The sequence below is a fragment of the Oncorhynchus kisutch genome, linkage group LG20, assembly GCF_002021735.2.
Source record: "Oncorhynchus kisutch isolate 150728-3 linkage group LG20, Okis_V2, whole genome shotgun sequence".
Taxonomy (NCBI): Eukaryota; Metazoa; Chordata; class Actinopteri; order Salmoniformes; family Salmonidae; genus Oncorhynchus; species Oncorhynchus kisutch.
Genome location: NC_034193.2, coordinates 32,887,534 through 32,901,808, shown reverse-complemented (window position 1 = coordinate 32,901,808; position 14,275 = coordinate 32,887,534). Strand labels below are relative to the sequence as shown.

Sequence of the window (14,275 nt, the reverse complement as noted above, 5' to 3'; positions counted from 1 at the left end):
ACAGACTCCAAAATGTTGGAGATTAAGAGCAAATGGTCTGAGCTAATGTTTTGTAGTCACGGAAGTGAAAAAACATGTGGAGTAGCTATTTTGGTAAAAAATGATGTGGTTCAAAATGTCAAGCAGGTATATGCAGATAATCAGGGCAGACTTATTGTTATTGAGTTTGAAGTGCAAAATGTAATTTTTCGTCTAATTAATGTTTATGCTTCAAATATTGAATCGGAAAGGAGAGATATGTTTATTAACCTAAGATCACTGTGTTCAGAAAATTGTATACTGGTAGGAGATTTGAACGTGAAGTGTACTAGAATGGATGTCTCGAGATGTGATAGTTTCAGACATGATTCGTCTAGAAATGCCTTGTGGAATTTCAACTCTTTGTCCGTTTTTTCCCACAAGGCTGAAATATGTGCCCTCGCTTTGAAATAAGTAAGCAAGGTTAGTTTGTATTTCATCCAACAATCTGTGCTACAAATTATTGCTACAGTATATGCAATTTCTTCCACTTTTTCAGTGACACAAAGATGCTTATCTAAATGGTGAAAATGCAACAGCTGTTAATCAGACTCACTTTGACTTTATATAGTGCACCAAGTGATCATTTCTCGCTTACGACCACACCGGCCTGAGTACTCCTGATCTCGGAAGCTAAGCAGGGTCGGGCCTGGTTAGTATTTGGATGGGAGACCGCCTGGGAATACCAGGTCCTGTAAGCTTTTTGTCAACTCTTTGTCCGTTTTTTCCCACAAGGCTGAAATATGTGCCCTCGCTTTGAAATAAGTAAGCAAGGTTAGTTTGTATTTCATCCAACAATCTGTGCTACAAATTATGGCTACAGTATATGCAATTTCTTCCACTTTTTGAATGACACAAAGATGCTTTTCTAAATGGTGAAAATGCAACAGCTGTTAATCAGCCTCACTTTGACTTTATATAGTGCACCAATAGAGAGATTCTCGCTTACGACCACCCCGGCCTGAGTACGCATTTCCTGATTGGAGAAGTGACGACAGGTGCGAGTGTCTGAGCTGTGAGTGAGTGTTTGCTGGAGAGTGTTTGCTCGAGAGCTATTTTTGTTAAATTAATTGGTTTTTGCAGTATAATTTATTATTTTCTTTAGTTGAATAGTTTAAAGTTTGGTTAGTCTTCCCCCTTGCAGTTTTTCTGCTTGGGGGAGAGGTTTTTTATTTAATTAATTTTTTTCACTATGACGGACAACATGGAAAAGATAAACGGAATGGACAAAGACAACGAAAAGGCGCAACGGAAGAAAAATGAAGATAACGAAGGAATGAAATATGGAAAAGAATACACGGTGGCAATTAAGTTGGAAGGAGAAGACAAAGTGACGACAATGGAACTACTAAGAGCAATTAAGGAGGTGTGTGGAGAGGTGGTGGGATGCCGAATGAAAGGAGAAAAGAAGTATGAAATTACGATGAGAAATGAAAGAGGAAAAGAACGGTTAATGGATGGATTGCGAATAAAGGACACAAGGATTCTGGCGAGAGATATTAATGTGAAGGAATTGGTGGTGTCTTTTATGAATCTCCCAGTATACGTAGAAGATGGTGTGATACTGAGCAAGCTGAGTAGCTGGGGAGTGACGGCCGTCTCGGAGATAAGGAGGAGAGTTTGGCCAGGAACGGAGGTGGTTGACGGGACACGTTTCTGCAAGGTCAAGTTCACAGAAAAAGTGACATCATTACCTTATTCTACAAGAATTGAGATGTTGGAGGGAGCAGAATATTTCAGGGTCATTCATGACAAACAGGTCAGAGTGTGTCGTATGTGTATTCAACCCGGGCACATAGTTAAAGACTGCCCGGAATTTCAGTGTTTTAAGTGTGGCAATCAAGGACACTATGCGAGAGAATGTGATGGAGAGAAGGAAAGGAATTTTTGTGGTGGATGCAGAAAGAGATTGGCGGAGTGCAACTGTGGAGAGGTTGGGGCTGAAGAGGGGAGTCAAACAATATTCGAGGAAGCAGTGGTATTGTCGCAAGAAGGAGAAGAAGATGGAGGAGAGGACGTGGTGGAAGGTGGAGAGACGGAGGAAGGAAGAAGGAAGAAGGACCAGAAGATAAATGAAATTGGGAGCAGTATGGACTCAGAAATAAGAAGAGGGAGTTTTCAGGAGGAGGGGGGGAGTGGACTGGGGGGAAGCACGGGGGGCTCACAGGTTTTGGGGGAAAGCACAGCACTAACAAGTAGCTTGGGGGGTGAAGAAATGGAGGGGGTTATGGAGTTGATGACAATACCAGAGACGGTGATGAGCACGGGGAGCACAACGAATATACCAGAAGTGGAGACGAATACGGGGAGCACAACGGAGGTGGATGCCAAGAGTGGGAGTTGGCTGGATAGCATGGACTTGGAGGAGATATCGGACACGGATGATGGGCAAAAGATGGAAAGAACGAGGGAAGGATACAGGAAGAGGAAAGCGGTGGGAAGAGGGGGAGAGAAAGGGTGGAAGAAGAAAGAAACTGGATAACAGGTAGAGGATAATGAAATTATATTTAATTATTTTATTATTTATTAGAATGGTCAATATAATGTCAATAAATGCAAATGGTTTGAGAACAATGAGAAAATTTAATAGAATAGTCCAAATGAAGAATTCAGATATTTTATGTATTCAAGAAACACACTGGGATGATGTTTGTGTTTTAGAAGTAAAAAAAATATGGAGGGATTTTATTTATGTAAATAATGGCAGAGGGAATTCAAGTGGGGTTGCAATTTTATTAAGGAAGGATGTAGTAGAAAATGTGAAGAAGATATATAATGATAATAATGGGAGGATTTTAATTTTGGATTTTGAATATATGAATAGGGTTTTTAGGATTATAAATATTTATGCACCGAATAATGAGATAGAGCGAAGGAATTTATTTTTAGAATTAGGGAAATGGTGCAAGGGTAATTGTATTTTAGTTGGGGATTTTAATGTTAAAATGAATAGATTAGATATGTCAAGGGGAGCTATTTTTAGAAGTGACGTATCGAGGGGGGTTTTAAGGAAGATTATGTGTGAAAACAGTCTGATTGATATATGGAGAGACGAGAACCCGAATAAGAGAGGTTTTTCTAGAAGGCAGGTGGTTTTAGGGGAGTTGAAACAGACACGGATAGATCTGGTTTTAGTAAATGAAGGGTTAAGGAATTTTATGAAGGATATTAATTATATTTTTACAACTTTTAGTGATCATGCTGGGTTAACATTTTCGGTGGGGTTAGATAAGGAAGGGAAAGGGGGAGGAATATGGTGCATGAATGCAGGGTATCTAGGTGATGAAGAATATGGAATACAGTTTAAATCTTTGATAGAACATGAAATGAAGGATAAGCAAAAAGGGAATGATAAGTGCCAGTGGTGGGAAAATGTAAAGAAAAAAATGAAAGGTTTTAGTATTAGATATGCAAGGAAGAAGAGAAGTAGGATGACAAGAGAAGAACATTTTTTAAGAGAAAAATTGAATGAAGAAATGAGGAAATGTGATATTGATCCTATTTATAATATTGAAAGGTTTTTAGATTTAAAGGCACAATTGAGCAAATGTGAAATAGATAAGTGTAAGGGGGCATCTATTAGAAGTAGGGCAAAGTATGTGCTAGAAGGGGAGAAATGTACGTCTTTTTTTCTTGGTTTAGAGAAAACTAAACAGACGAAATCATATATTAGTGAGATAGAAAATGTAAAGGGTGAAGTGGTAAATGATTATGTTGAGATATTAGAAACCGTACAGAATTTTTATAAGGATTTATTTAAGAAAGGGGAGGTGGATGAGGGGTGTGTAAAGGAGATTTTAGGTAGTGTGGATGTGCAAATTGGTGTTGAGGATAAGCAAAGATGTGATAGGAAGATAACAGTGGATGAAGTGAAAGATGCAATTAAGGGTTTAAAAATAAATAAAAGTCCTGGAGTAGATGGACTAATTGCAGAGTTTTATAAAATGTATGAAAGTTTTTTAGCACCGATTTTAATGGAAGTGTATCAATATATGGAAGATAATAATACTGTTTCAGACTCCATGGTGACAGGGCTGATAACGATTTTATATAAAAATAAGGGGAGCAAATTAAAATTGGAGAATTATAGGCCAATTAGTTTATTAAACTCAGATTATAAGATTTTAGCTAAGATATTGGCAAATAGGATGAAGATGGTTTTAAATGATATTATAGCACCTACACAAAATTATAGTGTGCCTGGAAGAGACATAGCTGATACTATTATTACACTTAAAAATGTGATAAATAAAATGAATAGCGATAAGAGAGGGGGAATTGTTTTAAGTATAGATTTTAATAAAGCTTTTGACAGGGTGGAACATGATTTTATGTTTAGGGTACTGGAAAAATATGGGTTTGGAAACAGAATAATAGGATGGATAAAATTATTATATAGAAAGGCAAAAAGTAGAGTAAAATGTAATGGGGTTTTAACAGATTATTTTATTCTTGAGAGATCGGTGAGACAGGGGTGCCCTTTATCAGCTTTATTGTATGTTTTATCGGTAGAACCCTTAGCGGCATACCTTAAAAAAGATAATTTTATAAATTGTGTAGAGACTCCGCAAGGAGGTTTTAGTTTAATTCATCAATATGCAGACGATACCACAATAACAGTTAGAGATGAGGGAAGTGTTAAAAGGGTGATGGAGTGTTTTAAAGTATATGAGCAAGCCTCAGGAGCAAAAGTGAATATGGAGAAGTCAGTAATAATGTATGTTGGGAAGATTAATGAGGGGATTTTTCCTTTTAAAAGGGTAAATGATTATTTTAAGGTGTTAGGTGTGTTTCTAGGGGTGAAGGAACAGGAAGCTAGGGATCTGACATGGAGTGGTGTAATAAATAAAGTTAGAAAGGTGGTAAATATGTGGAGGGGAAGGTCTTTGAAATTAAAAGGGAAAGTAATTGTTGTAAATTCCTTGCTGATGTCAATTTTTATTCATGTCATGAATGTTTTAGACGTACCAGAATGGGTTTTATCGGAAATAAATACGATTTTAGTAGATTTTTTATGGGATGGGAAAGGTGCGAAAATTTCTTTTAAAACTTTGATTGCAGGTTATGAGGAGGGGGGTTTGAAGTTGGTGGATTTAAATGTGAGGAAAAAAGCAATTAGAGTCAAAATGGTACGTAAATATTTATATGGTGAATTAGATTATGGATGGAAAAGATTTTTTAAGGAGTATTTGCAGGAGGCTGGGAGGATGGAGGACAATGGTTTATTGATGTGTATGAAAAAGGAAATGTTGGGTAATATACCTTTGTTTTATAGAGAAGTGTTTGAGGCTTGGGGGGAGTTTTTACCAAATATTTATTATGAGTGTACCATTTTAGACAATATTTTAAATCAGCCAATTTTTTTAAATCCCAAGATACAGTATAATAATAAGATGTTGTTTTGTAAATATTTTATGAGGGCTGGGATGAGACAGATTGGGGACATTTTATATGAGGTCATTCCGGGGTTCCTTCCATGTGAGGCAATATTTGATAATGTGGATGAAGAAAATGATGAAATAAGTAGAACTACTGTGGAGAACATGTATAAGAGAATATTAGGATGTCTTCCTGGGGAGTGGGGTGTGTTAATAAATAAAGAGGTGGCTACAAGAGCTAAGGGTTTACCGGTTTTATATTATGAAAGTAATGGGAAGAAGTATGATTTGTCAGGTTTGAAAGTTAAAAAGGTTTATGAAAAATGTATTTTAAGAGAGATAAAAACTCCTGCTTCGGAAAAAGTGTGGTCTAGGGTGTTTGCAAATATAGATGTGAAATCAATATGGAAGAATGTAAATGTAAAATATAATTCTATAGAATGTGAAGACAATGATTTTAAATTGAAACATAATAGGATATTTACGAACGTGGTTTTACATCAAATAAATAGAGATGTTAAAAGAGAATGTGATATTTGTGGTACGGGGGTGGAAAATTTTATGCACTTTTTTGTTGAATGTAGTAGATTAGAAGAGTTTTATAAGTTTTTAAAGGGGATTTTAGTACAACATTGGGGAGAAGAGATTGTTGCTGGGGTTGAGTGGAAGAGGTTGTTTCTTTTTGGTTTAACTGGGAAAAGCAAAGTTTTAAATTTTAATTTGATGAATTTTGTTCTTAGCCATGCCAGATACGCTGTAAGACTAAGAAGGAATTTGGGACATTATGAAGGAAAAATTGTGAGTGTGGAGGTTTTATTTAGAAGTATTTTAGAGAAAGATATAGAAGTAATATATAAATATGGTGGATGTAATTTTGAAAAATTGTTTGTGTGGGGGAGCACTTTTATTGAAATTGAGTCCAATGGAAAACTTCGTTTTAATTATTAATTGGTTTTGGTGGATGATTGGGGTTTTAATAGGTTTTCTTTTCTTTTCTTTTTTGATTTTGTAAAAGGGTGAATTGTTCATCCTTAATTATTATTGACTGAATGTTGTAAATATTATGTGTTTTTTCATAATAAAATAAAAAAATAAAAAGTACTCCTGATCTCGGAAGCTAAGCAGGGTCGGGCCTGGTTAGTATTTGGATGGGAGACCGCCTGGGAATACCAGGTCCTGTAAGCTTTTTGTCAACTCTTTGTCCGTTTTTTCCCACAAGGCTGAAATATGTGCCCTCGCTTTGAAATAAGTAAGCAAGGTTAGTTTGTATTTCATCCAACAATCTGTGCTACAAATTATGGCTACAGTATATGCAATTTCTTCCACTTTTTGAATGACACAAAGATGCTTTTCTAAATGGTGAAAATGCAACAGCTGTTAATCAGCCTCACTTTGACTTTATATAGTGCACCAATAGAGAGATTCTCGCTTACGACCACCCCGGCCTGAGTACGCATTTCCTGATTGGAGAAGTGACGACAGGTGCGAGTGTCTGAGCTGTGAGTGAGTGTTTGCTGGAGAGTGTTTGCTCGAGAGCTATTTTTGTTAAATTAATTGGTTTTTGCAGTATAATTTATTATTTTCTTTAGTTGAATAGTTTAAAGTTTGGTTAGTCTTCCCCCTTGCAGTTTTTCTGCTTGGGGGAGAGGTTTTTTATTTATTTATTTTTTTTCACTATGACGGACAACATGGAAAAGATAAACGGAATGGACAAAGACAACGAAAAGGCGCAACGGAAGAAAAATGAAGATAACGAAGGAATGAAATATGGAAAAGAATACACGGTGGCAATTAAGTTGGAAGGAGAAGACAAAGTGACGACAATGGAACTACTAAGAGCAATTAAGGAGGTGTGTGGAGAGGTGGTGGGATGCCGAATGAAAGGAGAAAAGAAGTATGAAATTACGATGAGAAATGAAAGAGGAAAAGAACGGTTAATGGATGGATTGCGAATAAAGGACACAAGGATTCTGGCGAGAGATATTAATGTGAAGGAATTGGTGGTGTCTTTTATGAATCTCCCAGTATACGTAGAAGATGGTGTGATACTGAGCAAGCTGAGTAGCTGGGGAGTGACGGCCGTCTCGGAGATAAGGAGGAGAGTTTGGCCAGGAACGGAGGTGGTTGACGGGACACGTTTCTGCAAGGTCAAGTTCACAGAAAAAGTGACATCATTACCTTATTCTACAAGAATTGAGATGTTGGAGGGAGCAGAATATTTCAGGGTCATTCATGACAAACAGGTCAGAGTGTGTCGTATGTGTATTCAACCCGGGCACATAGTTAAAGACTGCCCGGAATTTCAGTGTTTTAAGTGTGGCAATCAAGGACACTATGCGAGAGAATGTGATGGAGAGAAGGAAAGGAATTTTTGTGGTGGATGCAGAAAGAGATTGGCGGAGTGCAACTGTGGAGAGGTTGGGGCTGAAGAGGGGAGTCAAACAATATTCGAGGAAGCAGTGGTATTGTCGCAAGAAGGAGAAGAAGATGGAGGAGAGGACGTGGTGGAAGGTGGAGAGACGGAGGAAGGAAGAAGGAAGAAGGACCAGAAGATAAATGAAATTGGGAGCAGTATGGACTCAGAAATAAGAAGAGGGAGTTTTCAGGAGGAGGGGGGGAGTGGACTGGGGGGAAGCACGGGGGGCTCACAGGTTTTGGGGGAAAGCACAGCACTAACAAGTAGCTTGGGGGGTGAAGAAATGGAGGGGGTTATGGAGTTGATGACAATACCAGAGACGGCGATGAGCACGGGGAGCACAACGACTATACCAGAAGTGGAGATGAATACGGGGAGCACAACGGAGGTGGATGCCAAGAGTGGGAGTTGGCTGGATAACATGGACTTGGAGGAGATATCGGACACGGATGATGGGCAAAAGATGGAAAGAACGAGGGAAGGATACAGGAAGAGGAAAGCGGTGGGAAGAGGGGGAGAGAAAGGGTGGAAGAAGAAAGAAACTGGATAACAGGTAGAGGATAATGAAATTATATTTTATTATTTTATTATTTATTAGAATGGTCAATATAATGTCAATAAATGCAAATGGTTTGAGAACAATGGGAAAATTTAATAGCATAGTCCAAATGAAGAATTCAGATATTTTATGTATTCAAGAAACACACTGGGATAATGTTTGTGTTTTAGAAGTAAAAAAAATATGGAGGGATTTTTTTTATGTAAACAATGGCAGAGGGAATTCAAGTGGGGTTGCAATTTTATTAAGGAAGGATGTAGTAGAAAATGTGAAGAAGATATATAATGATAATATTATTTTGGATTTTGAATATATGAATAGGGTTTTTAGGATTATAAATATTTATGCGCCGAATAATGAGATAGAGCGAAGGAATTTATTTTTAGAATTAGGGAAATGGTGCAAGGGTAATTGTATTTTAGTTGGGGATTTTAATGTTAAAATGAATAGATTAGATATGTCAAGGGGAGCTATTTTTAGAAGTGACGTATCGAGGGGGGTTTTAAGGAAGATTATGTGTGAAAACAGTCTGATTGATATATGGAGAGATGAGAACCCGAATAAGAGAGGTTTTTCTAGAAGGCAGGTGGTTTTAGGGGAGTTGAAACAGACACGGATAGATCTGGTTTTAGTAAATGAAGGGTTAAGGAATTTTATGAAGGATATTAATTATATTTTTACAACTTTTAGTGATCATGCTGGGTTAACATTTTCGGTGGGGTTAGATAAGGAAAGGAAAGGGGGAGGAATATGGTGCATGAATGCAGGGTATCTAGGTGATGAAGAATATGGAATACAGCTTAAATCTTTGATAGAACATGAAATGGAGGATAAGCAAAAAGGGAATGATAAGTGCCAGTGGTGGGAAAATGTAAAGAAAAAAATGAAAGGTTTTAGTATTAGATATGCAAGGAAGAAGAGGAGTAGGATGACAAGAGAAGAACATTTTTTAAGAGAAAAATTGAATGAAGAAATGAGGAAATGTGATATTGATCCTATTTATAATATTGAAAGGTTTTTAGATTTAAAGGCACAATTGAGCAAATGTGAAATAGATAAGTGTAAGGGGGCATCTATTAGAAGTAGGGCAAAGTATGTGTTAGAAGGGGAGAAATGTACGTCTTTTTTTCTTGGTTTAGAGAAAACTAAACAGACGAAATCATATATTAGTGAGATAGAAAATGTAAAGGGTGAAGTGGTAAATGATTATGTTGAGATATTAGAAACCGTACAGAATTTTTATAAGGATTTATTTAAGAAAGGGGAGGTGGATGAGGGGTGTGTAAAGGAGATTTTAGGTAGTGTGGATGTGCAAATTGGTGTTGAGGATAAGCAAAGATGTGATAGGAAGATAACAGTGGATGAAGTGACAGATGCCATTTAAGGGTTTAAAAATAAATAAAAGTCCTGGAGTAGATGGACTAATTGCAGAGTTTTATAAAATGTATGAAAGTTTTTTAGCACCGATTTTAATGGAAGTGTATCAATATATGGATGATAATAATACTGTTTCAGACTCCATGGTGACAGGGCTGATAACGATTTTATATAAAAATAAGGGGAGCAAATTAAAATTGGAGAATTATAGGCCAATTAGTTTATTAAACTCAGATTATAAGATTTTAGCTAAGATATTGGGAAATAGGATGAAGATGGTTTTAAATGATATTATAGCACCTACACAAAATTATAGTGTGCCTGGAAGAGACATAGCTGATACTATTATTACACTTAGAGATGTGATAAATAAAATGAATAGCGATAAGAGAGGGGGAATTGTTTTAAGTATAGATTTTAATAAAGCTTTTGACAGAGTGGAACATGATTTTATGTTTAGGGTACTGGAAAAATATGGGTTTGGAAACAGAATAATAGGATGGATAAAATTATTATATAGAAAGGCAAAAAGTAGAGTAAAATGTAATGGGGTTTTAACAGATTATTTTATTCTTGAGAGATCGGTGAGACAGGGGTGCCCTTTATCAGCATTATTGTATGTTTTATCGGTAGAACCCTTAGCGGCATACCTTAAAAAAGATAATTTTATAAATTGTGTAGAGACTCCGCAAGGAGGTTTTAGTTTAATTCATCAATATGCAGACGATACCACAATAACAGTTAGAGATGAGGGAAGTGTTAAAAGGGTGATGGAGTGTTTTAAAGTATATGAGCAAGCCTCAGGAGCAAAAGTGAATATGGAGAAGTCAGTAATAATGTATGTTGGGAAGATTAATGAGGGGATTTTTCCTTTTAAAACGGTAAATGATTATTTTAAGGTGTTAGGTGTGTTTTTAGGGGTGAAGGAACAGGAAGCTAGGGATCTGACATGGAGTGGTGTAATAAATAAAGTTAGAAAGGAGGTAAATATGTGGAGGGGAAGGTCTTTGAAATTAAAAGGGAAAGTAATTGTTGTAAATTCCTTGCTGATGTCAATTTTTATTCATGTCATGAATGTTTTAGACGTACCAGAATGGGTTTTATCGGAAATAAATAAGATTTTAGTTGATTTTTTATGGGATGGGAAAGGTGCGAAAATTTCTTTTAAAACTTTGATTGCAGGTTATGAGGAGGGGGGTTTGAAGTTGGTGGATTTAAATGTGAGGAAAAAAGCAATTAGAGTCAAAATGGTAAGTAAATATTTATATGGTGAATTAGATTATGGATGGAAACGATTTTTTAAGGAGTATTTGCAGGAGGCTGGGAGGATGGGGGACAATGGTTTATTGATGTGTATAAAAAAGGAAATGTTGGGTAATATACCTTTGTTTTATAGAGAAGTGTTTTTGGTTTGGGGGGAGTTTTTACCAAATATTTATTATGAGTGTACCAATTTAGACAATATTTTAAATCAGCCAATTTTTTTAAATCCCAAGATACAGTATAATAATAAGATGTTGTTTTGTAAATATTTTATGAGGGCTGGGATGAGACAGATTGGGCATTTTATATGAGGTCATTCCGGGGTTCCTTCCATGTAAGGCAATATTTGATAATGTGGATGAAGAAAATGATGAAATAAGTAGAACTACTGTGGAGAACATGTATAAGAGAATATTAGGATGTCTTCCTGGGGAGTGGGGTGTGTTAATAAATAAAGAGGTGGCTACAAGAGCTAAGGGTTTACCGGTTTTATATTATGAAAGTAATGGGAAGAAGTATGATTTGTCAGGTTTGAAAGTTAAAAAGGTTTATGAAAAATGTATTTTAAGAGAGATAAAAACTCCTGCTTCGGAAAAAGTGTGGTCTAGGGTGTTTGCAAATATAGATGTGCAATCAATATGGTAGAATGTAAATGTAAAATATAATTCTATAGAATGTGAAGACAATGATTTTAAATTGAAACATAATAGGATATTTACGAACGTGGTTTTACATCAAATAAATAGAGATGTTAAAAGAGAATGTGATATTTGTGGTATGGGGGCGGGAAAATTTTAAGCACTTTTTTGTTGAATGTAGTAGATTAGAAGAGTTTCATAAGTTTTTAAAGGGGATTTTAGTACAACATTGGGGAGAAGAGATTGTTGCTGGGGTTGAGTGGAAGAGGTTGTTTCTGTTTGGTTTAACTGGGAAAAGCAAAGTTTTTAATTTTAATTTGATGAATTTTGTTCTTAGCCATGCCAGATACGCTGTAAGACTAAGAAGGAATTTGGGACATTATGAAGGAAAAATTGTGAGTGTGGAGGTTTTATTTAGAAGTATTTTAGAGAAAGATATAGAAGTAATATATAAATATGGTGGATGTAATTTAGAAAAATTGTTTGTGTGGGGGAGCACTTTTATTGAAATTGAGTCGAATGGAAAACTTGGTTTTAATTATTAATTGGTTTTGGTGGATGATTGGGGTTTTAATAGGTTTTCTTTTCTTTTTTGATTTTGTAAAAGGAGGAATTGTTCATCCTATTTTATAATAAAACATTTTTTTTTTAAAGTACACCTGATCTCGTCTGATCTCAGAAGCTAAGCAGGGTCGGGCCTGGTTAGTACTTGGATGGGAGACCGCCTGGGAATACCAGGTGCTGTAAGCTTTTTGTCAACTCTTTGTCCGTTTTTTCCCACAAGGCTGAAATATGTGCCCTCGCTTTGAAATAAGTAATCAAGGTTAGTTTGTATTTCATCCAACAATCTGTGCTACAAATTATGGCAACAGTATATGCAATTTCTTCCACTTTTTGAGTGACACAAAGATGCTTATCTAAATGGTGAAAATGCAACAGCTGTTAATCAGACTCACTTTGACTTTATATAGTGCACCAAGGGATATTTTCTCGCTTACGACCACACCGGCCTGAGCACGCCCCTTTTTGGGATTGAGGAAGTGTTTGGAGGAAGTTGGTTGTTGAGTTGGAGAAATACATTGTTTGCTGTTTTGAAGTTCAAAAAAAAATTGTTTGGTGATTTTTGTTAAACAATTCTTATTGGAATAATTAGTGGAGAATTTTCCCCTAGCAGCTTGCGCTGTTAGGGGAAAGGTCTTTTCATTTCCTTAAGGGAAGTTTGAAAGACCAAACAGACTTGTAAAGAAGCATGAATGTGAGTAGGAGATTGGTTTCTGATTTGGACCGAAGAGTGGGCGATATTGCTTTGAATACTGGGAAGAATTCGAAAGGGGACATGAAGACTGACAGAGGTGCTGCAGGAGAAAAGATGGCTGGGGAGCGGGCTGTTCCCCGGGTGTTTGAAAGAAGTTTAACAGTGGCGGTGGAGATCATTGGGGAGGACAAGATAACGATGATGGAGCTTCTACGGGGGATCAAGGAGGTATGCGGTTTGGTGGTGGGGTGTCGTTTTAAAACAAAGAATAAATATGAGATAACAATGAGTCATGCAAAAGGGAAGGAGAGACTTATGGATGGATTTAAAATGAAAGACTCGTGTAATGGCGAAGGATTTGTCACATGATGAACTGGTGGTGTCCTCTCTGAATTTACCGACATATATCACGGATGAGGATATAATAAATAAATTGACTGGATGGGGAGTCACAGCAGTGTCTACAATCAAGAGGAGAATGTGGCCTGGAACGGAATTTGCAGACGGTATGCGTTTCTGTAAGGTACGATTTACAAACAATGTCCAATCGTTGCCATATTCGACGAAGTTTGAGACTCTGGAGGGGGCTGAATATTTCAGGGTTATACATGACAGGCAGGTGAAAGTGTGCAGGCTTTGTATTCAGCCTGGTCATGTAGTACGTGATTACCCTGAATTTAGGTGTTACAAATGTATGGAGCAGGGGCATTATGCATGGGAGTGTCCTGAGAGAAGAAGGAGATGTGAGGAATGTGCATCATTTAACTGTATATGTGGTGAAAGGGTGGGTGAAGAGCTTGAGCTTGAGCGGCTCAGTAGATGAGGAAGAGTGTGTGGAGGAAAGTTAGCTGGGAGAGGAGAATGATATGGAGGGGATCAGTGGGATGCATGAAGGGGTGAGAAATCGTAGCAAGTCTGCAGAGATGGGGGTGACGGAGCTGGGATCCAGTATGGACAGTGCGGTAGACTGGTTAAATTCATCAGAGGGTGTGGAGGGAGAAGATGCGAGATGTGGAAGAGCTCAGATGGATTTACAGAAAGCTGAGTGTGGCAAGGACCCATGCAAAGAGCCTATAATGGAGGATGTACAACCTGACGGGACTATTCAGAATGTCAAGCCTATTGTGGGGGCAGAGAATGCTCCAACTTCTCCTAACAGTCTGATGGGATCAGGGGATGAGATAGATTTGGGAGTGCTTAAGGCTTTAGTAAGTCAAAAGAGAATATCGACAAAGTATAAGAAGTGCAATAAGAAGCTCAAATATCTGAACAAGGAATGAGATGTAATCTATGGCAAATGTTTGTGTTACTAATGTCGGGTATAAAGATATTTTCTTTAAATGCACGTGGGTTGAGTGGGGCTGACAAGCT

The 14,275-nt window shown here is 37.1% G+C and overlaps 2 pseudogenes; both read left to right on the top strand.

Annotated features, from left to right (window-relative positions):
* Positions 1 to 610: 610 nt before the first annotated feature.
* LOC116355564 (uncharacterized) lies at positions 611 to 719 on the top strand (annotated as a pseudogene).
* An 11,555-nt stretch (positions 720 to 12,274) lies between these two features.
* Positions 12,275 to 12,399, top strand: LOC116355592 (uncharacterized; annotated as a pseudogene).
* Positions 12,400 to 14,275: the final 1,876 nt, after the last annotated feature.